This window comes from Schistocerca piceifrons, unplaced genomic scaffold (assembly GCF_021461385.2).
Source record: "Schistocerca piceifrons isolate TAMUIC-IGC-003096 unplaced genomic scaffold, iqSchPice1.1 HiC_scaffold_943, whole genome shotgun sequence".
NCBI classification, from domain to species: domain Eukaryota; kingdom Metazoa; phylum Arthropoda; class Insecta; order Orthoptera; family Acrididae; genus Schistocerca; species Schistocerca piceifrons.
In genome coordinates, this window is record NW_025729216.1 from 1,827,501 (window position 1) to 1,840,000 (window position 12,500).

The 12,500-nt window shown below is 52.4% G+C and overlaps 2 non-coding genes across 2 annotated transcripts; both read left to right on the forward strand.

The window, feature by feature from the left end:
- Positions 1–2,367: 2,367 nt before the first annotated feature.
- Positions 2,368–4,276, forward strand: LOC124772835. The gene has a single exon (XR_007014294.1). It is a non-coding gene; the product is annotated as a small subunit ribosomal RNA (ribosomal RNA).
- Positions 4,277–4,620: 344 nt separating this feature from the next.
- LOC124772688 lies at positions 4,621–4,775 on the forward strand. Its single transcript, XR_007014155.1, has one exon. It is a non-coding gene; the product is annotated as a 5.8S ribosomal RNA (ribosomal RNA).
- The last annotated feature ends 7,725 nt before the right edge of the window (positions 4,776–12,500 follow it).

Genomic DNA, 12,500 nt, shown 5'->3' on the forward strand with positions numbered 1-12,500 from the left:
TGTTGTACCTTAACCTAACCTATGTTGTACCTTAACCTAACCCATGTTGTGCCTTAACCTAACCCATGTTGTGCCTTAACCTAACCCATGTTGTGCCTTAACCTAACCCATGTTGTGCCTTAACCTAACCCATGTTGTGCCTTAACCTAACCCATGTTGTGCCTTAACCTAACCCATGTTGTGCCTTAACCTAACCCATGTTGTGCCTTAACCTAACCCATGTTGTGCCTTAACCTAACCCATGTTGTGCCTTAACCTAACCCATGTTCTGCCTTAACCTAACCCATGTTGTGCCTTAACCTAACCCATGTTGTGCCTTAACCTAACCCATGTTGTGCCTTAACCGAACCCATGTTGTACCTTAACCTAACCCATGTTGTACCTTAACCTAACCCATGTTGTACCTTAACCTAACCCATGTTGTACCTTAACCTAACCCATGTTGTCCCCTAACCTAACCCATGTTGTCCCCTAACCTAACCCATGTTGTCCCCTAACCTAACCCATGTTGTCCCCTAACCTAACCCATGTTGTCCCCTAACGTAACCCACGTTGTCGCCTAAACCTGCTCTGTAATTGTTATACGACTCGTTCAATTAGTGTAGTGTTGCCCACCCGCAACCCTCGCAATATAGTTCGCTACTCGCACTGCCCGCTCCCCTGTGTATCGCTTCATGTTAAACACCTTGCAAGTCTTGCTGACTTTCCACATGCTCCTGCTGTACACTGTAATGTGGATGGCAGCAGGACGTACATGCCGCCCCCCCCACCCCTCCCCACGTCCCCACGTCCACACCTTGCCCCCTGCCTTCGCAAGCTGGTTGGTGACAAGTTTGCATGTTCAATGCCCTTCGCATGCGACGTACGCAGGCTACGTTGTGGTGCGGCCTGTGTCAACTGTCCGCTGATGTCGTACGCGTGAACCACAATCTGTACTGCACATTCGTCCTTATGTACTGAATGATACATCGTGGCACATGTGTGACCGTACAACGACTGCGCCCAAAAACGGCGGACCATACAGTGCAAATATTGTGCACGCAGCTACGTGTCGTCTCCCTATGAGAGCTGGATTGCAGTGTGGTACGCCATAGAGACGTGTGGGAGGAACGGACGCCGTGGATGGCGATCAGCATGAGCTGTCTGTTGATGTATTCGGACCTAGTCGTCTCTCCTCACACACCGTGATGGCATGGTGCACCGCGTTCCATATCTGCGACATGCTACAGAGGCCGGTTGACAGTCGTTCGAGCAATGGACATCGCATACGTACGGGGGCCACCTTCCACGTATTGTCTAGGCGTGCACATTTTGTTGCGTGTATGTGGGCAGACGTAGTGTGGCGTGACACCTGACACAGGCATGCAATAATCGTTGAAGTTGCAAATGGCGATGGACGCCTGCGTTTTCTGGTGAAGTTACGCAAATGAACAAATGGTAACCTGTTGTGGTGCGGTTGTTCTCGCTAGGGGTGAATCGGTGATGGCGACGATAGGTTGAGGTACTAACCGGTTGTTCCAGCGATACCCACCATGCCGACGAAACTGAACGGCATCTGGGTGTGAAGCGATACGCGGCGGTGGCTGGGTGGGACCGTCCCCGGCCGGTGAGGGGGCGCCTCCCGGCGTGCTGGCCGCGCGGTGCGTGGGCGCACGCGCTACAGCCGGCTGGTGGGGGCGGCCAGTGGCAGGCGCGCCGGCCGACGGACGCGGCAGGCGTCGCAGCTGCGCGCCGGCGCACCCTGCGCGCGGCGCCGTGCGGCCAAAGTAGGTCCTCGCGGGCCCGGTGCGAAGCGCGGTGGACATCTTCAGTGTGCTGGTCCGATTGAGGACTGTGTGCGTTGAGGATGCGCCGCCGCCCGGCGCTCGGCGCCGCGACGCCGTCTGCTGCTCGGTCGCCCCAGCGGTTCTCGCTGGTGGTTTGTATCGCAGCTGTGCGGATGTGTTGGCGCGTGCGCTGTGCTGGGAGAGTTCGCTTCGGCACCCAAGTGGGGCTTTTGTCCTTCTGTGGCGCTGGCGTTGGAGCTGCCGGTCACCGTAGGTGGCGCGTGTTGTCTCCCGCCGGCAATGCCACGACAGCACGCTCCCGGGCCTCTGTCGGCAGCGGCAAGCTCAGTTGGGAGCACGGGTGGTCGCACCGAAAGCGTCTACTCGCCTAACTCCGGGCGATTGCGCCTCTCTCGAACCCGACCAAGTACTTGGGACGGCGCTGCGCGCCGCCGGGACCTGAGAGGGTTTCGAGGTGTATTGTGCAGGGGAGCGCAGCCTCCTCCTGTTTGCAGAATGATTGAGCGGACGCTTGCGTGTTCGTGCGGGCCCCCGGGACACACTCCCGGGCGGTCGGCTGCTCAGCTCTAGTTGACGCAGCTCCCTGGTTGATCCTGCCAGTAGTCATATGCTTGTCTCAAAGATTAAGCCATGCATGTCTCAGTACAAGCCGCATTAAGGTGAAACCGCGAATGGCTCATTAAATCAGTTATGGTTCCTTAGATCGTACCCACGTTACTTGGATAACTGTGGTAATTCTAGAGCTAATACATGCAAACAGAGTCCCGACCAGAGATGGAAGGGACGCTTTTATTAGATCAAAACCAATCGGTCGGCTCGTCCGGTCCGTTTGCCTTGGTGACTCTGAATAACTTTGGGCTGATCGCACGGTCCTCGTACCGGCGACGCATCTTTCAAATGTCTGCCTTATCAACTGTCGATGGTAGGTTCTGCGCCTACCATGGTTGTAACGGGTAACGGGGAATCAGGGTTCGATTCCGGAGAGGGAGCCTGAGAAACGGCTACCACATCCAAGGAAGGCAGCAGGCGCGCAAATTACCCACTCCCGGCACGGGGAGGTAGTGACGAAAAATAACGATACGGGACTCATCCGAGGCCCCGTAATCGGAATGAGTACACTTTAAATCCTTTAACGAGTATCTATTGGAGGGCAAGTCTGGTGCCAGCAGCCGCGGTAATTCCAGCTCCAATAGCGTATATTAAAGTTGTTGCGGTTAAAAAGCTCGTAGTTGGATTTGTGTCCCACGCTGTTGGTTCACCGCCCGTCGGTGTTTAACTGGCATGTATCGTGGGACGTCCTGCCGGTGGGGCGAGCTGAAGGCGTGCGACCGCCCCGTGCGTGCTCGTGCGTCCCGAGGCGGACCCCGTTGAAATCCTACCAGGGTGCTCTTTATTGAGTGTCTCGGTGGGCCGGCACGTTTACTTTGAACAAATTAGAGTGCTTAAAGCAGGCAAGCCCGCCTGAATACTGTGTGCATGGAATAATGGAATAGGACCTCGGTTCTATTTTGTTGGTTTTCGGAACCCGAGGTAATGATTAATAGGGACAGGCGGGGGCATTCGTATTGCGACGTTAGAGGTGAAATTCTTGGATCGTCGCAAGACGAACAGAAGCGAAAGCATTTGCCAAGTATGTTTTCATTAATCAAGAACGAAAGTTAGAGGTTCGAAGGCGATCAGATACCGCCCTAGTTCTAACCATAAACGATGCCAGCCAGCGATCCGCCGCAGTTCCTCCGATGACTCGGCGGGCAGCCTCCGGGAAACCAAAGCTTTTGGGTTCCGGGGGAAGTATGGTTGCAAAGCTGAAACTTAAAGGAATTGACGGAAGGGCACCACCAGGAGTGGAGCCTGCGGCTTAATTTGACTCAACACGGGAAACCTCACCAGGCCCGGACACCGGAAGGATTGACAGATTGATAGCTCTTTCTTGATTCGGTGGGTGGTGGTGCATGGCCGTTCTTAGTTGGTGGAGCGATTTGTCTGGTTAATTCCGATAACGAACGAGACTCTAGCCTGCTAACTAGTCGCGTGACATCCTTCGTGCTGTCAGCGATTACTTTTCTTCTTAGAGGGACAGGCGGCTTCTAGCCGCACGAGATTGAGCAATAACAGGTCTGTGATGCCCTTAGATGTTCTGGGCCGCACGCGCGCTACACTGAAGGAATCAGCGTGTCTTCCTAGGCCGAAAGGTCGGGGTAACCCGCTGAACCTCCTTCGTGCTAGGGATTGGGGCTTGCAATTGTTCCCCATGAACGAGGAATTCCCAGTAAGCGCGAGTCATAAGCTCGCGTTGATTACGTCCCTGCCCTTTGTACACACCGCCCGTCGCTACTACCGATTGAATGATTTAGTGAGGTCTTCGGACTGGTACGCGGCATTGACTCTGTCGTTGCCGATGCTACCGGAAAGATGACCAAACTTGATCATTTAGAGGAAGTAAAAGTCGTAACAAGGTTTCCGTAGGTGAACCTGCGGAAGGATCATTACCGACTAGACTGCATGTCTTTCGATGTGCGTGTCGTGTCGCGCAACACGCTACCTGTACGGCTCGCCGTAGCCGTGCGCCGCGTGCGGAACCACGCGTGCCTCTCAAAACTAGCGGCAATGTTGTGTGGTACGAGCGCTGAAGCGCTGGAGCGGCTGGCCTGCGGCACCTGGCGCCGGTTTTGAATGACTTTCGCCCGAGTGCCTGTCCGCTCCGGTGTGGAGCCGTACGACGCCCGTCGGCCGTGAGGCCGTTGGACACAGAACGCTGGAACAGGGGCCGCCACACGCCTCACTCCCGCCTATGCGACCGTCTCGAAAGAGACGGCGGAAACTGAGAAAAGATCACCCAGGACGGTGGATCACTCGGCTCGTGGGTCGATGAAGAACGCAGCAAATTGCGCGTCGACATGTGAACTGCAGGACACATGAACATCGACGTTTCGAACGCACATTGCGGTCCATGGATTCCGTTCCCGGGCCACGTCTGGCTGAGGGTCGGCTACGTATACTGAAGCGCGCGGCGTTTGCCCCGCTTCGCAGACCTGGGAGTGTCGCGGCCGCCTGTGGGGCCGGCCGCGTCTCCTCAAACGTGCGATGCGCGCCCGTCGCCTGGCGGTTCGCATACCGGTACTTTCTCGGTAGCGTGCACAGCCGGCTGGCGGTGTGGCGTGCGACACCTCGTACAACGACCTCAGAGCAGGCGAGACTACCCGCTGAATTTAAGCATATTACTAAGCGGAGGAAAAGAAACTAACAAGGATTCCCCCAGTAGCGGCGAGCGAACAGGGAAGAGTCCAGCACCGAACCCCGCAGGCTGCCGCCTGTCGTGGCATGTGGTGTTTGGGAGGGTCCACTAACCCGACGCCTCGCGCCGAGCCCAAGTCCAACTTGAATGAGGCCACGGCCCGTAGAGGGTGCCAGGCCCGTAGCGGCCGGTGCGAGCGTCGGCGGGACCTCTCCTTCGAGTCGGGTTGCTTGAGAGTGCAGCTCCAAGTGGGTGGTAAACTCCATCTGAGACTAAATATGACCACGAGACCGATAGCGAACAAGTACCGTGAGGGAAAGTTGAAAAGAACTTTGAAGAGAGAGTTCAAAAGTACGTGAAACCGTTCTGGGGTAAACGTGAAAAGTCCGAAAGGTCGAACGGGTGAGATTCACGCCCATCCGGCCACTGGCCTCCGCCCTCGGCAGATGGGGCCGGCCGCCCGCGCGGAGCAATCCGCGGCGGGGTCGTGTCCGGTTGCCTTTCCACTCGCCGCGGGGTGGGGCCGTTCCGGTGTGCGGTGGGCCGCACTTCTCCCCTAGTAGGACGTCGCGACCCGCTGGGTGCCGGCCTACGGCCCGGGTGCGCAGCCTGTCCTTCCGCGGGCCTCGGTTCGCGTCTGTTGGGCAGAGCCCCGGTGTCCTGGCTGGCTGCCCGGCGGTATATCTGGAGGAGTCGATTCGCCCCTTTGGGCGCTCGGGCTCCCGGCAAGCGCGCGCGGTTCTTCCCGGATGACGGACCTACCTGGCCCGGCCCCGGACCCGCGCCGCTGTTGGCTCGGGATGCTCTCGGGCGGAATAATCGCTCCCGTCAGCGGCGCTTCAGCTTTGGACAATTTCACGACCCGTCTTGAAACACGGACCAAGGAGTCTAACATGTGCGCGAGTCATTGGGCTGTACGAAACCTAAAGGCGTAATGAAAGTGAAGGTCTCGCCTTGCGCGGGCCGAGGGAGGATGGGGCTTCCCCGCCCTTCACGGGGCGGCGGCCTCCGCACTCCCGGGGCGTCTCGTCCTCATTGCGAGGTGAGGCGCACCTAGAGCGTACACGTTGGGACCCGAAAGATGGTGAACTATGCCTGGCCAGGACGAAGTCAGGGGAAACCCTGATGGAGGTCCGTAGCGATTCTGACGTGCAAATCGATCGTCGGAGCTGGGTATAGGGGCGAAAGACTAATCGAACCATCTAGTAGCTGGTTCCCTCCGAAGTTTCCCTCAGGATAGCTGGTGCTCGTACGAGTCTCATCCGGTAAAGCGAATGATTAGAGGCCTTGGGGCCGAAACGACCTCAACCTATTCTCAAACTTTAAATGGGTGAGATCTCCGGCTTGCTTGATATGCTGAAGCCGCGAGCAAACGACTCGGATCGGAGTGCCAAGTGGGCCACTTTTGGTAAGCAGAACTGGCGCTGTGGGATGAACCAAACGCCGAGTTAAGGCGCCCGAATCGACGCTCATGGGAAACCATGAAAGGCGTTGGTTGCTTAAGACAGCAGGACGGTGGCCATGGAAGTCGGAATCCGCTAAGGAGTGTGTAACAACTCACCTGCCGAAGCAACTAGCCCTGAAAATGGATGGCGCTGAAGCGTCGTGCCTATACTCGGCCGTCAGTCTGGCAGTCATGGCCGGTCCTTGCGGCCGGCCGCGAAGCCCTGACGAGTAGGAGGGTCGCGGCGGTGGGCGCAGAAGGGTCTGGGCGTGAGCCTGCCTGGAGCCGCCGTCGGTGCAGATCTTGGTGGTAGTAGCAAATACTCCAGCGAGGCCCTGGAGGGCTGACGCGGAGAAGGGTTTCGTGTGAACAGCCGTTGCACACGAGTCAGTCGATCCTAAGCCCTAGGAGAAATCCGATGTTGATGGGGGCCGTCATAGCATGATGCGCTTTGTGCTGGCCCCCGTTGGGCGAAAGGGAATCCGGTTCCTATTCCGGAACCCGGCAGCGGAACCGATACAAGTCGGGCCCCTCTTTTAGAGATGCTCGTCGGGGTAACCCAAAAGGACCCGGAGACGCCGTCGGGAGATCGGGGAAGAGTTTTCTTTTCTGCATGAGCGTTCGAGTTCCCTGGAATCCTCTAGCAGGGAGATAGGGTTTGGAACGCGAAGAGCACCGCAGTTGCGGCGGTGTCCCGATCTTCCCCTCGGACCTTGAAAATCCGGGAGAGGGCCACGTGGAGGTGTCGCGCCGGTTCGTACCCATATCCGCAGCAGGTCTCCAAGGTGAAGAGCCTCTAGTCGATAGAATAATGTAGGTAAGGGAAGTCGGCAAATTGGATCCGTAACTTCGGGATAAGGATTGGCTCTGAGGATCGGGGCGTGTCGGGCTTGGTCGGGAAGTGGGTCAGCGCTAACGTGCCGGGCCTGGGCGAGGTGAGTGCCGTAGGGGTGCCGGTAAGTGCGGGCGTTTAGCGCGGGCGTGGTCTGCTCTCGCCGTTGGTCGGCCTCGTGCTGGTCGGCGGTGCAGGATGCGCGCGCCTGCGCGGCGTTCGCGCCCCGGTGCTTCAACCTGCGTGCAGGATCCGAGCTCGGTCCCGTGCCTTGGCCTCCCACGGATCTTCCTTGCTGCGAGGCCGCGTCCGCCTTAGCGTGCTCCTCCGGCGGCGCGCGGGTGCGCGGATTCTCTTCGGCCGCCATTCAACGATCAACTCAGAACTGGCACGGACTGGGGGAATCCGACTGTCTAATTAAAACAAAGCATTGCGATGGCCCTAGCGGGTGTTGACGCAATGTGATTTCTGCCCAGTGCTCTGAATGTCAACGTGAAGAAATTCAAGCAAGCGCGGGTAAACGGCGGGAGTAACTATGACTCTCTTAAGGTAGCCAAATGCCTCGTCATCTAATTAGTGACGCGCATGAATGGATTAACGAGATTCCCGCGTCCTCGTCGCGTGCGGTCGAGCCTCGCGTGCGCTCTCGTTCTTTCGGCGTTTTGGGTGGGAAAAACGTGTGCGAACGAGCTGAAATTTGGCACAGTGCTTCGCGTCGTGACCATACAACGTGTGTAGAATTTTCTTTGCCGTCGCTCTTACCGTTTTTTAGTTGTCGTGACATTTTCGAAATTCGAAATTTCCGTGTTTTTCTGTATATGTATGGAGTTTCTGGTGTTTGTGAAGTGCTTCATCGACGCAGACTACATCGTGCAACGTCGCTGACGCATTACCAGCATCATCCAACAGGTATTTTTATCCGTTTTTCTCCAATTGTCGATGTTTTCCTAATCTCGTGATGTACCTAAATTTCGGGGATTTTTCCATCTGAGTGGGACTGAATGGGCGTAATTAACCGTATTTCAGTTGATAATGCACGGTAAAGTGGTCCACTGTTCCCAGGAACTGCTCTTTTGGTGGTCATGAGCTGCCCTTTGTCTTCCGCGCGTTCCGCGTGTGTTTAGAAATCCGTTCCCATCCGTCCAGTGCAAGGGGTTAGCTAGCATCCAAGCACACGGCTGTATTCTCGGAGTCTTTCTCTATCAGATAGTGCCTAAAAAACTGTCTCTTCCTTTGTTAGTTTCAAAGTTACAGGCAATCGTAGCGAAGAATACGTGGTAACCACGTGGCGACCGGAAGTTGCCGATTTTCACCCAAAAACCGGGCGGAGGAAAAAATCCGAGCCCACCGGTTTGTAAACGTCCTCATGCTCCATCAGACGACGTAGGAAAATTAGGGTGTCTCTTTCAAGATTTAACAATTATATCGGTTTTCCCTACGGCCGCGCACACGCGTTGCCGTCCAGCCGCGCGTGCCGCGCTGTGTCTGGTCACTCGTATTAACAGGGCCAGCGCCTTCTCGAGCAAAAACCGAGCATCAGGGCCGTGTACCCAGCTTAATCCCCTCTCAAATGGAGCAGTTTAAGAAGTATTTTCCCTCCATGGATTAAGACATATCCTCTGTATTCTGTCATAGTCCGCAGTCCTTCACGCGGTTAAGAATTTGTTACCCAATATAGGAATAAGTTGAAAGTAAATGCCATGTGCACTGTCTAGAAGTCCATTTATTACCCTCTCGATCCCCAGCGAGAAAAGGCTAGGTCTTTCTCGCACTTGCCGAACAGCAGCCACTTTTGTCCAGTGTGAGCGATAGTACCCGCATGCCTAATCGCGGGTTCACGTAAATTTGCCCCCTGCCGCTGCCAACTCACCAAAAGTATATGTATAAATATTGTTCTAGTACGTAAGATCCTTCTATCATCACATAATGTCTTCTTCGGTGCCAATGGCTTGTAAAGTTAGTAACTGAAATTAAAATAGTGGAGCAGTGCGTACCACTCGGCTGGGAGGCGTGCGCATCCGATTTTTCCTTCCGCTACCCGCTACTATTTAAGAAACAAATTTTCCCGTAGATGATAGGTTGTTACTTCTGTTTTTGGCTGTGTTAGTTTAGGGTTAAGGCCTGTGGAAGTGATGTCGTGTGTACCGTGCAGCTTGCCGGAATGTGGATACAGTAATCGGCAAAATTCATGCCGTTACCAAAGCTACAAATAACCATTGTGAATATCTTTCTGTAGCCTACTCCCTTCTTAGTACAAACCAGTGTTTAGTACTTAAAGATGTCTCTTGTGCTGTAGGTTAGGCATTTAGGTTTTAAAAGGAATCTTGTGTGTGCATTTAGGTTTTATAAGGAATCTTGTGCGTGCTGAGTAGCCAGCGTGCGCGTGCATACGAGCAGTGACAGAAAACTGAAAGTTTTCTACCGATACAGTAGCTCTTAAAATTTTATTAGGTAATATATTGATAGTGTAGTCTTCCCCTAGTTCTAATATGATCTTGCTTTCCATCACTTGCTAAATAAGTCTGAGGAACTAAAATGACATAAATTTAAGTCACGAGTGTAGCAAAAAGCAGTGCAAAATGTATTGTTACATCTCGTAATTCTATGATAGATTAGGCCACGTATTTAGCAGATAGCAGATAACCATTGTGAATATCATTCTGTAGCTTACTTCCTTCTCTTTTCAAACCAGTGTTTAGTGTTTAAAGATGTCTCTTGTGCTATAGGTTAGGCATTTAGGTTTTGAAAGGAATCTTGTGTGTGCTGAGTAGCCAGCATACGAGCACTAAACTGCAAGCTTTCTACCGATACAGTAGATCTTAAAATCTTATTAGGTAATATATTGATAGTGTAGTCTTCCCCTAGTTATAATATGATCTTGCTTTCCATCACTTGCTAAATAGTCTGAGAAACTAAATGACATAAATCTAAGTCACGATTGTAGCAAAAAGCAGTGCAAAATTTTTTTTTTTTTTTTTTTTTTTTTTTTTTTTTTTTTTTTTTTTTTTCTTCGTTACATCTCGTAATTCTATGATAGATTAGGCAACACATTTAGTAGATAGGATAGTGTGTTGGGCGGTGAGAATCGACTTGTCTATGAGCCATTAACGCCCTATAGCGATATCACGGCCTAAAGGACTGAGTGTACCAGAGTAACTGCCCCAAAATGGGGCTCAGCAAAGAGAGTCTCGGAGCAGCAAATGAACCTGGTGCAAACTCTGTGGTCACCACAGACAAGGAGGACTCAGGAAGATGCTCAGATCTCCAGGAAATGGTGAACATCAGGGAAGAGATGGAAGCCTTCATTTTTAATGACACAAACAAGATAAACAATGGACAAAAAAGATTCATTCTAGGGAAGCTATCTGAATACGAACAGATACTGAAGAAGTATCAGATGGAGATCCTAGAACTCAAAACAGAGCTAAGGTGCGTGAAGACCCTGGAAACAAATGCTTCATCAGAGGTCGAAAGCTATGCCAGCAAGGCAGCTGCCAAACCAGCACCTAAACAACAGCCCATGAAAACGCAACATTCGAAAGTGCTAATGATCAAGCCAGCAGAAGGCTATCAGAAAACTGGAGAGGAAGTCGAAGAAACTGTAAGAAACCTTATTTCAACATCGCTGAAGGATGTTCGCATATCAAGATGCAAGAAGACCAGAGAAAATGGCATTGTCCTCGAAGTCCCTAATGACCAGGACGTTGATAAAATCAGGAAGTGTGGTGCAGTAACACAATCTGGATTAACAGTCTCAGATCCAAAGAAGAGAAACCCAAAGATAATAATCTTTGATGTTCCGAGGAACACAAATGAGGAGGAATTGAAAATGGAACTATACGAGAGAAACCTCGCAAGACTTAACATTCAGAGGGAGGAGGTTATGGAGGGTACCAAGGTACTGTTTAAGACTGGTCCGAGAAACAGGGAAGAGGCAAACCTAGTGCTGGAAGTAACAACAAAGGTGTGGAACAGTCTGTCTAAACAAGGTCGCGTCTACATAAATTGCACCTCTCACAAAGTGCAGGACTATAACAATATAAGCAGATGCTTTAAATGCCAGGGTCATGGACACACAGCAGCAAAGTGTAAAAATGCAGAAACTACCTGCGGCCACTGTGCAGAATCAGGACACACTTTCAAAGAATGCACAAAAAAGAACCAACAGGCCCAATGTGCAAACTGCAAGCGTGCGAAGAAGCCGCATACTCACGCAGTGACTGACAAAACATGCCCAGAATACATCAGGATCAAGACAATACAAAACAGTAGAACTGACTATGGACAGTAACAACAATGGAGTGCCACAACGAGGAAGAAGAATGCAGACAGGAACACAGTACAGAGACATAAAAATATTACAGATAAATGGGCAAAGAGCAAGGATAGTTCCAGACCAACTGGCGCACCGAATCCTTGAGGAAAACATAGATGTGCTATTGATCCAAGAGCCCTACTGTCTCAATAATATCGTAGGTGGATATCCATCAGATTTCCAACTTATGTACAACTCTAAAGATGGTCCACCAAAGGCAGCAATAGCAACCAGATATCAAGTGATAACAGCTATGCAGCTGACAAATTTCAGCAATACCCACATGGCTGTCGCCAGCATTAACGGAGAATTTGGGGAAATGTACATAGCCAGTATATACTGCCAATATGGGGCACCTATAGACGAATTCCTGCAAAAATTAGACACTCTCCTGGATCAGCTAGAAGGGAAACCGGTCATAGTAGGACTGGACTCGAACGCAAACTCACCAGTCTGGTATAGTTCCATGACAGATGAAGCGGGCAGAATGCTTGAAGACTTCATCGCACAAAGAGGACTAATAGTGATGAACGAAATGTCAGACCTCACAACATACTGTGGCCCAAATGGACAAAGCAACATCGATGTGACAATCTGTACTCCCCCAGCAGCCAGAGCTCTGTGCAACTGGATGATTCATGAGGAATGGACATCAAGTGACCACAGGGCTATAACATACAATATCAAAGCACCCCAAAGGAGGAGAGAGACAGAGAAATTGGCGACATATAACACAAACTTAGCAAAGTGGCCCATCTTTGACAAACAGCTTGTCAAGTCCACAGAGAACTGGCCACAGGGGACAAACGGTGTAAATGGAATGGCTACCAGACTGCAGGAAGCTATCTATGAATCCTGCAGCAGATCCATGAGAAAGCGAACTCGTG